Source organism: Phoenix dactylifera, unplaced genomic scaffold, assembly GCF_009389715.1.
Source record: "Phoenix dactylifera cultivar Barhee BC4 unplaced genomic scaffold, palm_55x_up_171113_PBpolish2nd_filt_p 002879F, whole genome shotgun sequence".
Classification (NCBI taxonomy): Eukaryota; Viridiplantae; Streptophyta; class Magnoliopsida; order Arecales; family Arecaceae; genus Phoenix; species Phoenix dactylifera.
Window position 1 is genome coordinate 4265 of NW_024069971.1, and position 13435 is coordinate 17699.

At 41.3% G+C, this 13435-nt stretch overlaps 1 pseudogene; it reads right to left on the bottom strand.

The window, feature by feature from the left end:
• Positions 1 to 294: 294 nt before the first annotated feature.
• Positions 295 to 1236, bottom strand: LOC120109819 (annotated as a pseudogene).
• Positions 1237 to 13435: the final 12199 nt, after the last annotated feature.

The following is a 13435-nucleotide window of genomic DNA, read 5'->3' on the forward strand; positions in this document are numbered from 1 at the left end:
AAAATAATTAAAACAATAAGAAATCGATTATATTCTAATGTTTAACTAGCTAAATTAAATGTGAGAAATGAATTGGTATTCTTTTTCCAATTCCTATCCGAATGATTGAATCGAAATCGTGATTTCCATTCCCAGCCTTCCATCCCATTCTGTTATAATTTGCATTCAGTTTCTTTTTCATTTTTACAAATTAAATGCAGCATAAGATCGCAAAATATACCATGTGGAAGGAATTAGATTATTGGTCCATTTTGATGGACAAGCAATTAAGCAAGCGAGAAATAAAATCAAGAATTTCCAAACAAATATCGTCCATCCCTCGATCTCATCGTGAATATTCCATGCATGAACATGCAAACAGGATCAAAATATTTTAGAGCAGGAGAGGAGACTTTTCATCCACAGACCTGAGGACTGCTGATCCTGGAAAGCCAAAGCAATCTCCGAAGCAATCTCGGAGAGTAAATGTTGCTGCTGCTGACGAATCACCCCAAGTAGCAAAACGTTGCAGTTTTCTCGTCTTCGCCCACATGGTTAAGTAGAAATTAAGCGAATGGGAAAAAGAGAAGAAGAGAAGAAAATATTTTCTGGGTTCTCAGTGGTCCCACAAGAGAGCTTCGAGGCTGGTGGGAAAAATCCCCTCCGGCGGTCCACCCGCCATCCACGCGTGGTCGGAGAAGAGGTCGTACTCGTCGGCACCCGCCATCCACGGCGGCGAGTACGCCCACGGGTCCGGCGAGTCGTGGAGAACGAAATCGCGGCCCCCCGACTCGGCCGAGTCGAAGAGGCCCTCCTCGAGTCGCGGCAGCTCCACGATCTCCCCCAGCTCGTCGGAGGACTCGTCGGGACGGGTGGCGTGGGTGGCGGAAGGGAGGTCCATCGCGGCGGCGCGGGCGCAGCCTGTACGTCGCGAGGGGAGAGGGTGGCGGGGCGGGGGAGGGAGGCGGCGAGGTCGGGGAAGTTGAGGACGGCGGCGGCGCCCTTCACGCTGAGCGCCGCCACGTCGTGGGCCCGCGCGCCATCTCCGGCGTCGGGAAGGTCCCCGAGCCAGATGCGCGACTTCTTACGGGGCTCCCGGATCTCCGATACCCACTTCCCCCACGCCCGCATCCGCACGCCGCGGTACACCGGGTGCCTGCTCCCGTCCCGCGCCTGCTTCCCCCGCCGCCCGTCAAGCCTCTCTTCTTCGGAGACGGTGACGGCGAGGAATTGGACGACGACCCATGAGCATGACATTGGAGTTCCTGCAGCTGGTTTCGCTTTCGGAGGAGGCCATTCGATGTGTTCGATTCCGAAACGGCTGAAAACGGTAATCTCCTGGGAATCCGTGTTCAAAGGGCGGCGGAGGAAACGTATGGGGGTGAATGAGGAACGGCCATTTGGATTAGAAGCAGGGAGAGGGCACGCAGCAGATGGGATTCTCTAGGTGCTAAAAAGGTTGAGATAGGTTGCTATGTGGGAACACGCGATTGGAAGAACAAGATAGCTTCTCTTCTCCTTTCCGTCGTATGCTGTGTGCGGAGGAGAGAAGAAAAAAGTGGCTTGATGTGGGGAGGGGGAGGCCAGAGAGGAAGTGAGGATGAAGGGTGGGGGCGTGGGAGGGTTTTAGTAGGGAGCGGGAGTGCTGCAAGCTGCGACGCCAAAACACCCTATTTTTCCCGCGAGGGATGGGATGGGATGGGATGGGCTCGGTCCCTTTGCCGGACGCTATTCCTTTGGTACACGTAGTGGGGCTCCCCCTTGTACCATGTCCGCTTGTCTTTAATGCTCCCTCTCGCCATTTTTACCTTTATTCTTCTGGTCCTCTACTCTCTTTCTCTCTACTCGTTTCTTCCTTCCTATCGTTGTGGTAATTCTTCGCTCATTTAAGAACAAGAGCGACCAGCTGTGCACCGAGCGTTGATGTCTCCTCGTTATAGAAGCGCTGCCAATCATTTGTATGAAATGTTAAGTGATATTGTTGGAATTCATCGTTTCTAAAATCTCGCCCGATAATTCAGCCCCGCCTATTAAATAACGGCACATGTCTAATAAAACCAACGGGCAATCAAATTTTTAAAACATGCTGAAAAGAAATACTATGGGTGATCGGTAAATAAGAAAAAATGCTCAACCATAGCATATTTTAAAAAGAAATATTCTCAATCATAGCACATCTTAAAAAAAATATTCTAGCCGTCTGTGCTTATCTGTGAATTGTACGATTGTAATCGTGTAGATTCATATTTTCTTCTTTATAAATATTCAGGCAACAAAACCCCATTAAGTATGAAGAGAAATCCGAAGCAACTTTCTGTAGTCACAAAATAACTTTAATGTTATGCTACACGCTTCCCAACTCAATCGAGTAGAACGGCCTGTCCAACACACACACACACACACACACACATATATATAATATAATATATCCAATAATAATCCATGTGAAATACTGGAGAAAACAGTTACTATGACTTGATGCAAAACGTGTCTCTTTGAAGGAGGGTGCAACAGCTGATCTTATAGCCCCAAGTGTTTGCACGAGTTTCCTCTGTTATTGGTGTCTTCTTCCTCGTTGCAACGGGGTCCCAAAAATGAACAAAACCCATGCCCGAAGGTCAGTGGTTTTGCTCTGGCTTCAAACGCTGGTTCTTGATGAGCTTGGTTGGTAAAGCTGCCATTCCCATTCAACTTCGTAGATGAAGAGAGACTGGAGTAAAGAACAGCGAGCGCCTAGAAGTCTGAATGCAATCATCGTGAAGTTTCCCACGGTTCCAGACATTAATGCCTAAGGATTTCATCAACTGCCAGTGTTTTCAGCCACTTCATAGTAGAGACCTCAGCAGCCCTACTAGTCCTCCACAGGGATCTCTCAGGAAGATGGTAGTTTGCGTCTTAGCTCAATCATGCACCAAAAGTTGTTCGGAGACATTGAAGAGTAGAAAGGGCACTTTTTCTTTGGTCCAACTCACCAAGTTGTTACACCTTATCAAGCAAGCAAATACCCCCTCGAACAAAGTATTTGGAGGCCTTAATTGATCCCCCAAAAGGTCCTGAGGCCAGATTTAACAGGTCAGTTGTCTGGGGTACCATCAATGGTTCTCCTTCACATGTTCCTGTTGGGACTCCAACACACGATGCAAACCAGAGGTTACGATCGAGCAGTCCCCACCTCTCCACCCCTTGATTGCAATAGTGCGATTTGTCTACCCAATTCAACGTACTGGTCTTGCTAGCTTTAAAGTCTCCATGGAGGTATATCGATCGTGGCCTTTGTCAAATAGTACAATACCATCGCAAAATTCCAATTGAGTTGTCGATCACTGCAAATTACCTCTTTATCTAGTCAATAGGAAGAGGATACCATTGCATGCTAACCATTGGTTCGAAGAGGAACAGCCAAGTGTGGCATGGATCGATTGATGATAGTTAAATTAAGACAAGAAATTATTGTCTGCACTGTGTGTACCATATGAACGTACATATTGCCCATGAATGGGCTGGTTTCGAAGGGCTCTTTGCATAAAAGACGTCTCTCGGAGCCCGATCATATGACCAACGATTATGATTGGCTATAATGCAAGGTTGCATATGATGTGAGAACCCGTGCAAGTGTGTATTTAGTCTCACATTAGTTATTCGCTGGATAGATCTTAGATACTTATACAGGATTAAGGAAACCAAACAATATCTTCTGGCTAGTCTTTTTGAATGAGGTCCTAGATTGTTATAAATGGTATCAGAGCGGACCAGGCTTATATCCTATGTTGACTAGGAGACACTGCAGTACAGGTCTATTGAGGTTGACCGTGGGCCGATCTTAGTATTTGTGATTAGATTTGAATGGATTTGAATTCTTAATCTGATGAGGACATCAGGCTTAAACGGGGAGAGTATGTGAGGATCCATGTGGGCGTATATTTAATTTCACATCGGTTATTCGCTGAATAGATCTTGGGTACTTATACAGGATTAAGAAACCCAAACAATACCTTCCTGCCCTTGGGATCGTTATCGTTACGGCACAAGGGAGACAATCTTGAATCCCTTTTCTTTTTGGAGACCTCGCAAGCTGCCAGAGCTGGAGATAGAAGGGATGTCCAAGCATTAAACAGGCGTTGCAATAGCCCTGCCTCTGTGAAAGTAATTTGTACCTTACTGAGCTGCAATGCTAGTGTATTTAGGGACCGTTAGTCCTGGCTATGATCGTCGCGGGAAAAGAAATGAGCTCATTGGATCATGTGGTTCTGGTTGTACCGCTTGCGGGTTAATATATAGAAGATATTGTTGAATAAGGATAATGTAGACTGCTTGTGGTTCTGGTTGTACCGCTTGGACTGTTGGTTTCATCTTAATTGTTGCTCGGGACCACTTTTGCCACGGTGTATTTAGTGTTAACTGATCAACATGCTGTGCACCATGTTGTTAGCAATCTCAATAGAAGATATTGTTGAATAGGGCGGCCGATATATTTGGGGCATAAGGCGGAATCCAATAAATGAGACCTCTTTTTTTTAATAATAAAAAATTTTAATAAGTATAAAATACTTAAAAAAATAATATGGAAATAGATTAGCTATCAAGTACACTATTTCAATAAAGATATATGAATCTAACAAAGATAGACAAGAAACCTTAATATAATTTTTGAATTAAAGCACAGAAATATAATTGCTCTAAAAGAAGGACCATAAAACTGATTAAATAACTGAGATAGATGCTTGGCATACTGTTTACCCATGTTCAAGCAGAGTAGAATAAGAAGAAGGCCATCCCGTGGCACTTCATGGTCAGGTAAAGAAAAGAATTTGTCCAGAAAGAAACCTTTCTATAAGAGAAAGTAGGGGGCATTATGGGAAATTCACTCCATCTAATTGATAAAAGTCCCATCCCACCATCTCCCCTTCAGGTGAGTACCCAAGCAACAACTGCAACATCACAGCCACAGCAGCCATTCAACCCCCTCCCTCCTTTTCTCTCCTCTACCACCCAAGAGGGGAGAAGAAACTGAGAGGAGAAAATTAAAAGAATCTCCACCCTCCAAGAAGTCCACTCTCCAATCCCCCTATCTTTCTTCTTGATGGCCCAGCTGGATCAGGAGTAATGTATCCAGGAGTAATGTTGAGGGAAGGAAAACCAAGACCAAAACCAAAAAAGAGAAGGATGAAAGAAAGAGTGGCTTCAGGCGTGTATCAAGCCAACCAAATCCCTCCTCTCTCTCTCTCTCCCCCCCCCTCCCTCTCCACCCAAAACAAAACTACTGTCCCAACTTCCCAAATTGCCCCTCTGCAGGCCAGGAAACTCTCCGCCTCCCTTCCATCAAGGGGGGAAGACTCGTAGCCAGCTCCTGTTCCCGATTTTGTATGGGGCCTTTGCTTCATTTTGGTCACGCCTCCCGGAGGCCTTCCATTGGCCCGAGGCCTTAGGCGACCCGCCTCTGTTGCCTAACGCTCGGGCCGGCCTTGTTGTTGAATAAGGATAATGTAGACCGACGGAAAAAAATGTTCATAGGATAATGTGTATTTGGCTATGCTACACTTGATTGGCAGTATTATATTGAGACATATCATATGTGATTATTACTAAGACACCCTAATTTTCTTTTCGGGCATTCGTAAGATACCCTAACTAAAGGCACCAACTAGTATGCTCATAAGATCTCTTTGGTGGCTGGACGTGACCCAACTACTATGAGAAGGAGCTCTAGTTGTCTAGCCCGTTAGAAGAAACGAATGGCCAATTTAAACTTTGGGGCCTTTGGACTGAGTCCAAGTAGCTATGTAACTGGATATCGTTTACCGACAAGCTGAGTACCCAATCTTCTACTAGTCTTTCATGTCAACAAAGGTTGGCAAATAGACTGTTTAGCAATGAAGACAATAAAACTTCATGATGTATCGGATTCGCGCATGAACATGATCAATGAGACCTAGGTTCCCATGCATGGATATCTAATAAGGCAGGGAAGAGGAGAAGATGAAATCATGATGTCCTTGGTTTCTCACTCCTTGCACCCATGTGCATTGGTACATGTAGAGATCATTGATGCACCCTAATCGGGCATACCGATTGATCAGAATGAGCAGGACCTAGTTTGCATCCTTATAGATGTTGTCGAGCACCTTCTCAGAATAATTGCCAACTTCTCTCCCAAGCACACTAGCATTTACAAAAGCATCAACATGACATGTCATGGAAAGAGCAAGGGACACTAGCCCATCGGAAAGCCTAGAGATTCAATACAAATTGCACATATTCATATTAGCCAGCTGCCAGCCCTCACCCATCTGCGATCCATATCGAACTCAATCCTAATTTTTTGTCATATTTATCGACCGACTTTTTTCAAGCTAACTGGGGCCTAAATGATCTGAAGTATACTGACAATATTTCACTAGATTTATTTCAAACAGGAGCACTCTGATTCATGGCTACATTGGCACCGATATTTTCCTTTCCTCTCCTCTATAAATTGTTGTTCAATTTTGGGAAGCTAGGCGAGCCCACTAAAGCTCAACCTCACATGGACATGGATTTGGCACAGTTGCTTATTGACCCGTGCATGTGATGATGTATTTGGGCCCACATCTCAAACCTACGCCAACAAGATTTATGGTAACATGGGCAGGCTATAAGGCCGATTCGTCATGGCTCCATCAGACTTATTGCTCATCTGAAATGGCTATCTTAGGGTTAGGGATTTTTAAGGCAGGATCAAAGATTGTACTTGATAAACTGAAGTAGATAAGAAGAGAGAGTCTCTCCTAAATATATCCTATAAAAGTTGAGAGGCGTTATGCTCCAAATAATAAAGCAAATAGTTCTCTATATGATGTCTTCCATGGGCTATTTGCAGCTTTGTTGGCTTCCTAAGAGGAAGAATTGCAAGCAAAAATTTGTGAATCCGCTAATGATTTGCACTAAAAATCTTCTATTTGGATATTGTGATAGCTTTGCATATCGTTTTCCGACCAGTCACGTATATATTGCACTAAATCTCTTCTTATGAATCACATCAAACCTCTCATGCCACGTGCAAGAAGCTTTTGTGTGATTAAGCAGCACCCTACAGCACTAGTCAAAAGATGAGCATGGAAATTCGGTAAATGTGTGATGTAAGAAGATAATCAACTAACCAATTTGTTGGATTAGAGCAGATGGGAGCATGGATAATAAGAAAAATAAATTTGGAACAACGAGTCTCTAGCTGACTCGCAAATTTCAAAAGTTCAACTCGTAGTGATAAAAAATGATTCAAGTTAGTGAGTTCCTAATTAGACTTGCAATTGCAAAAGTTTGAATAGAAGTGTGTCTTTGTGCTAGGGTGTTGGTGCTAGGCTTGAAGGCTCTAAATGATGAATGTTAATAAATTGATCCAATGTACATGTAATTAGGATCTTGCTATATGATAACCTCTAGATTCGTTTTAATGGTGAGTCAATGCAAAACTTTGGAACATAAAAACATAAAGGAATAGATGAAATGAATAATTGATAGACATAAGCGCCCCCGATCATGACACATGTGATGCAAGTGTACACCGGAATGATTTAATCATAATCATTCACTTAACATTTTGGGTTTCACACATACATCACATGTAAAGGTTGATGAATCTTATGTGAAACCCATCATGGATACTACTTTGTATAACGCATGAGGTAGATCATACAATATTTTTATCAAAACTTCTCCGGGTAGATCATAATGCTAAGAGATGCATGAATTTCATACGATTTTGACAAATCATGTACAAAAAGATTTATTGAAACAAGAAGCCATCCGTCCAAACACACTCCTATCTTTCATAAGGCTTAAGCTCTAGGACTTTTTAAGAAGATTTATTTCAAGATTATTATCTAGAAACAAAGCAACAAAAAAATATTAAAAAGACATAATGACATCAACACTTTCATTTTGTGTGATTTGGCATTTTAACTCAATCTATCATTTTTCTCTTTCACAAAAACAAAAATTTATGTGGCTGGACCTCAACACCCTCTCTTCAAGGAGCCAGCTCCAATGAACAAAGTCGAGAAAAACTTGGGCTTCTCGATATCCACTACGAGAGATCTCTCCAGGAAAATAAAATAAAAAACCACGGAACAAGAAAAGGGAGCAATAACATGTAGGGTTTGTTTTGACGTGGAATCTATGTTATCTAGCAATAACAACCCCAAGAATTTCAAAGAAGCTTGATGTTATTGAAGAACAATTGAAGAGATCTCCATTGGTTGATGTCCTTCAAATTTCAACGTCCTCAAAAAGCTAATTCAGCTAGAAAAGTGATTTTCTTGTACTGGTACGAGGGATAATGAAACGATCACTCTCGTTATATTTGCTAATATACGTGTCCTTGGCCATTCCTTTCTTTTAGTTTTTTTTTTATTTTTTATGTGAGAAGATTCTTGCTTCAGAAGTTCCCAAAAATGTTTTGCCTGGACTTGTAAAGATATGACTCCATAGGAGACCCGTTCGGATGTTGTGAAAAAATATTGGTTCTAGAAGAATTATAATCTTGCAATGGTGGATGTGAGAGAAAGAGTAGAATAGAGGAAGGGTAAGGCTACAATATTCAATAATCCGACCAAAAAGAGTGTATCAAAACTTGGATTGATGGTAGGACATACTATCTTGTATGCGGTTGGGAAGGGCCATTCAGTAGACTTGCTTTATCAGTTCGGCTGGTTGAGTGAAAGATGTTCAAAAACATTGAATAAAATTCCAGCCCATAATTTGGCTCGAAGAAAGTAAAAATTTTGCTGTGCAGGCAGGTATGCACCCTTACCTATTTTTTATCCAACATTTTTTTCATGAGATAAATTTCTCTCACTTCGAGCGGAAAAGAAAATTCTTACCGGTGGTCGGATTAAGATCCGAAAAACTGCTATTTTCACCGTAAGAGGGTTTTCGGGTTGTAACCCCCACGCGTCGCGTCCAGCAAGGGAGAAAAAAAATAAAACAGGAGATATCAAACTGGGAAACTGGGAAGCGGCGAAAGCACCGATCCCTCGGCGACTCGCGGTTGAAGCGGCGGAGAGAGCGACGGAAGAGGAGAGCGTCGAGGGATTCTGGAGCGTGAGAGGCTTCAGATGGAGCAGATCAGAGAGCTTGAGCTTTAGATCAAAGAAGCCGACGATGATCGCGTCCTCTTCGACGACGACGACGTCCTCATCAGGTTCCTTTCTTCTCCCCCTTTCCCCTCTGTTATCAAGATCGAGGGTTTCGATTAATAGAGCGAAAGAAAGAAGCCTCTGAACTTGTAACCAGTTCTTGATTCTTGAATCTGTGATTCTGGCGAAAAAGAGGGAAGAACCTTAATTTTGGATTGGTTGCAGTAGGTTTTGATGTTCGTCATTTGTGAGTAAATCAAAGAGAAATAAAGAAGCAAACTGTAGATGCTTTAAAATTCTTTTTTTTTTTTTTTGGTCTTCTACCGCTTAGGTTTCACGATTCTAGCATAATAAACGGAATGGATGGATATCTGGACGGTGTACCCAAATTCTTCGTTCTTACCTTGTTTTTTTCAAGAGTCCTGAGGTAAAGAGATATTATTGACATTATCTTTTTAAACTCATATTCGGATCGTTAGTTAGATGCGTCTGAAGTGGAAATTCCATAACCAGTATAGTGTTTAGTATTTTCTAGGTTGTAAAACAGGTACGGCATGTGTCAGTATGATCTTATTTTGTGAGAATTATGTAGAGGCAGAAGACGATGGAAGAAAATATGTCTACACCCCGAAAGAAAGTCATTTTAGAACAATTTTTTTCATGCTGGATTGACACTCGGCCAATGAGTCTTCCCACTTTGGAGAGGCTAAGAAAAACTTCAAATTTGCCAGCCCATTGCTTTACAGCTTTGTATTTGTAATGACATGAATACTCACACATATACATTTCATATAAGCGTTAGAAAAAAGAAAAAAGATGTATAGGGCAGAAACAATAGATTTCACGTATGTCTCTTGTGCATGGTCTTTTTGGCGCAACAGTATAGTTACTCTATTGTAACTTGGGTGATGAGTCTGAAACAAGGAAATGACTTTCTCTGCATGTGGGAATAAAGGCTGCATACACCTAACCCCCTTCCAAACCTCATAGTGGCTAGAGCCTCATGCACATAGTTTCAATCTACTCTCCATTCGAGTTTATGCATTATTATATGTTAGACATTCCCATTCTCTCAGCAAATCGAGTCTCTTATTGCATGCAATGCACAGCCCAGCAATATTTGCATCGTTGCCATGGCTCGCTTCCCCTTTTAGAATTCAAACTAATGCTAGAACAGTAGGAAGAGATGGATGTTTGGACCAGAACTCTTGGCTTCTGGCTGGGTTAAAATCCTTGAGTGCATACATTCATAAAACCCAATGTTCTATTAAAAAGGATGATAATAACAACAAGAGGCGCTATGTGAAATGTTATATAATCTTGAGTACCCTTAAATATAGTTGGATCATTTACTGCACACCCTTAAACATAATCCTGAGCACTGAACATTAACATTCTCTATTTCATATGCTCTACTACTATCCACTAGGAATTTGCATAAGAACAGCAGTAATTTTAAAATGCTTCATGAATTACCTGATGTTTTGTCCTGTCCCACATGGCAGTTGAACTAGGCCCCACAGGCTTGTGTTTGACTTGGCGTATATTGAATTATTTTATGGGACTATCCCTAGTTACTTGGTAAAGACATGCTCCGTATCATTGGTCTTTCAATGCAGTTTCTAGTCAAGACTTCACTTTGCCAGCAGTATGTGTAAGCTGATGTTTTCTGGTTTTCTGGTTTGCATATCCCAGTCCCCTAATTATTACTCGTCCAAACTTTATCCTGTGAAAATTATTTTATTTTATTGGTACCTGTCTTTGTCTCTCCATAGTTCTTCCTGGAATAACAGCTTTTTAATAGTTCTTTTTGCCAGGATTATGTCCCTCAATTCTTTCAAGTCCATCAGGAGAATAGAAGACAGTCATGCATATTAGCTGATGCATCTTTTCTGAAATTTTCTTTTAAAGTAGAAAGAAATGAACCAGGGTCATATAGTTTCTGACTAGTTGCACGTCATACTATTTACTATTCCATCTGTCTGATCAAGAATATTTGCTATCTGTCTTACGCATGGAACTGGCCATGACGATGGAGCAGCAGGTCCATCTGGTGGCTTTACCTTCTATACATGTTTGGCTTTGTTGCATATCTTGGCAGTAATTATCCATAATTAAGCTCAAATATTCTTTTTTTTTGTGGGGGAATGGGGTGGGAGGGACTCAGAGACTTTACAGTTGCTGTCACGTAACAGAGGTTGAGGATACTCATGATAGGCTGTCATTTTTGGATGGCAGTGCAATCTTGAATTTGCCAATGTTTTATCTTGAACGTAATTCTGCCTTAATTACTTATCAAAATACCATGTCTTGCTCTTCAAAGGCTAGCTTTCTAGTGGCATTATATTTCTCAGAATTCAGTCACTCCATCTGCTAACATGCCCTGACATTTAATCATAGTTTTCCTTCCAACAGTCACATGCAATATGCATCATATTGGTCAAGGAAAAAGATGAATGTCACAACAACTTTGACAAAGGGAATCTCTCCTCTCTCTATAGAAAGAAAACTAGGTTCAGTTTACTTGGAAATTCAAATATCATCCATTAAGATGCTTCCACTATACCTATTATAAGATTAGCTACATGATTTCCAATATTAATGACAACATAAACCATGAAATTGGCTTAATCAAAAGCATCTGAAAAAATGACATAAACTTGTTCAGCCAAGCAATTTCACTTGGTTTTTAATTTGTCTTAAATGATGCAAGGTTTAATGAATACAACGATACAAATCAATTACTTTATATAACTTGCATTTTAGTGCTAAACATGCATCCCTGGGGCTTGTCACACAGAACTTTGTATAGGCTGGACATGAGTCTAGCTGATGTCAAGATGAATTGGTCTGATCAATGCTTTTCGAAGTACCCTCTATAGAGATGTTGATAGTTGACCGCATGTTTACCGGAGATCATTTAGAAGTAGATTCTTGTTAAGTGCAGTATCAAGCAATGTAGGCACATGCTATGCATATGTACTTTGTTGAAACATACTTAAGTTTAAAGGATATAACCTTAAAGACACTTGAGATGTGTTACCGTGTACTATTCTTAAAGTACATTGTTTATACCAACTGGCAATTGGTAATGCTATTAAAGCTATCTTACATCTTGTATCAGCCTAGATACAAGGTCTCGAGCTAATAACAATTCAATAATAATAACTACCGCAGTCATTAACCTGGAGGGTTGGCTAATAAAGGAGCTGTTTATTATATACTGACTAAGAAGGTGAACTTCCACCTTGTTTTTTTCCCCAGCCTTTGTCCAGTCGTAATCTTGATTTATCTTTCCTTTGTTTTGGTCTATTCATATTTATGAAAGCCTAGCAAGTGTTTGAGTTCTGGAAACTATTTATAGGACCCCTCGGCATTTTTTCTTAAATATTGGGTACTGCTGTCACTCGATGTTCAAGCTGCACAACCTCAGGTGCAATGATTGCTTTGTGGGAGGCTGGTTTCGACAGTCTTATGGAAAAGTTTCTTCCGCTTGGTAAGAGGAGATTCGATGATAGTATATAATAGTAAAATTGCTTTTTCTGGTTATATACTGCATGCCTGCCATAGATATATTGATTAGATTGTCAGGAATGCGATAATCTTTGTGCAGCTTTGCTGTTGAATGATTGGTACGATGCATTTGGTTGTCGTTGTAAGATGAATGTTTTATATGTACTTGGAGCACATTCTCCATTTAAATTGCAGGTGTGCATGGACATCACCTTGGGGATCCGTAGTTACAGATCAATGATGATCCATAATGAGAACTGAACAAGGAATAAAGGAAAGATTTTTTGTTCCTTTCTTCTAGCCAAATGTAATCTATATGTAAGTGCATTTTAATTACCAAGAACAGGATATATGCTTATTCAAAGCATGGTGTTTCAGGTGCACATGTCAGGAGTGCTTGCTGCATATCAACCTCTGATGAAAATGCGTTATGTGTCTGAATGCATTGTGATATCAGAACCCAATAGTACTTTTTTTGGTTATGATAAGCTCGTTAGAGATTTGGTTTTCCTTTTAAGCCAAATAGGCAGTTCCTGACATTTGAACACCTCGATCATGTTGGATGGGAACTGTTCTCCATTTGTGAAACGGGCTTGGAGCTTATTGTTGCCACAGGTAAAAGGTTCAGCATTCTTAGTTCAGGAATGCTTGCTGAATACTTACAGGGTTTCTATGTGCTTTGTTACATGCGGATTTGTAGACTGAAGCTTGGAAACCAATGGGAAGTGGCATTTCAGAGCTTGGCTTCAGGCAGTTCGAGGGCCTGTTTTATCATTCAGAGAGATTTTGGGTTGAGTTTTACTATTGTGAGAAATCAGCTTCCTTGCGAA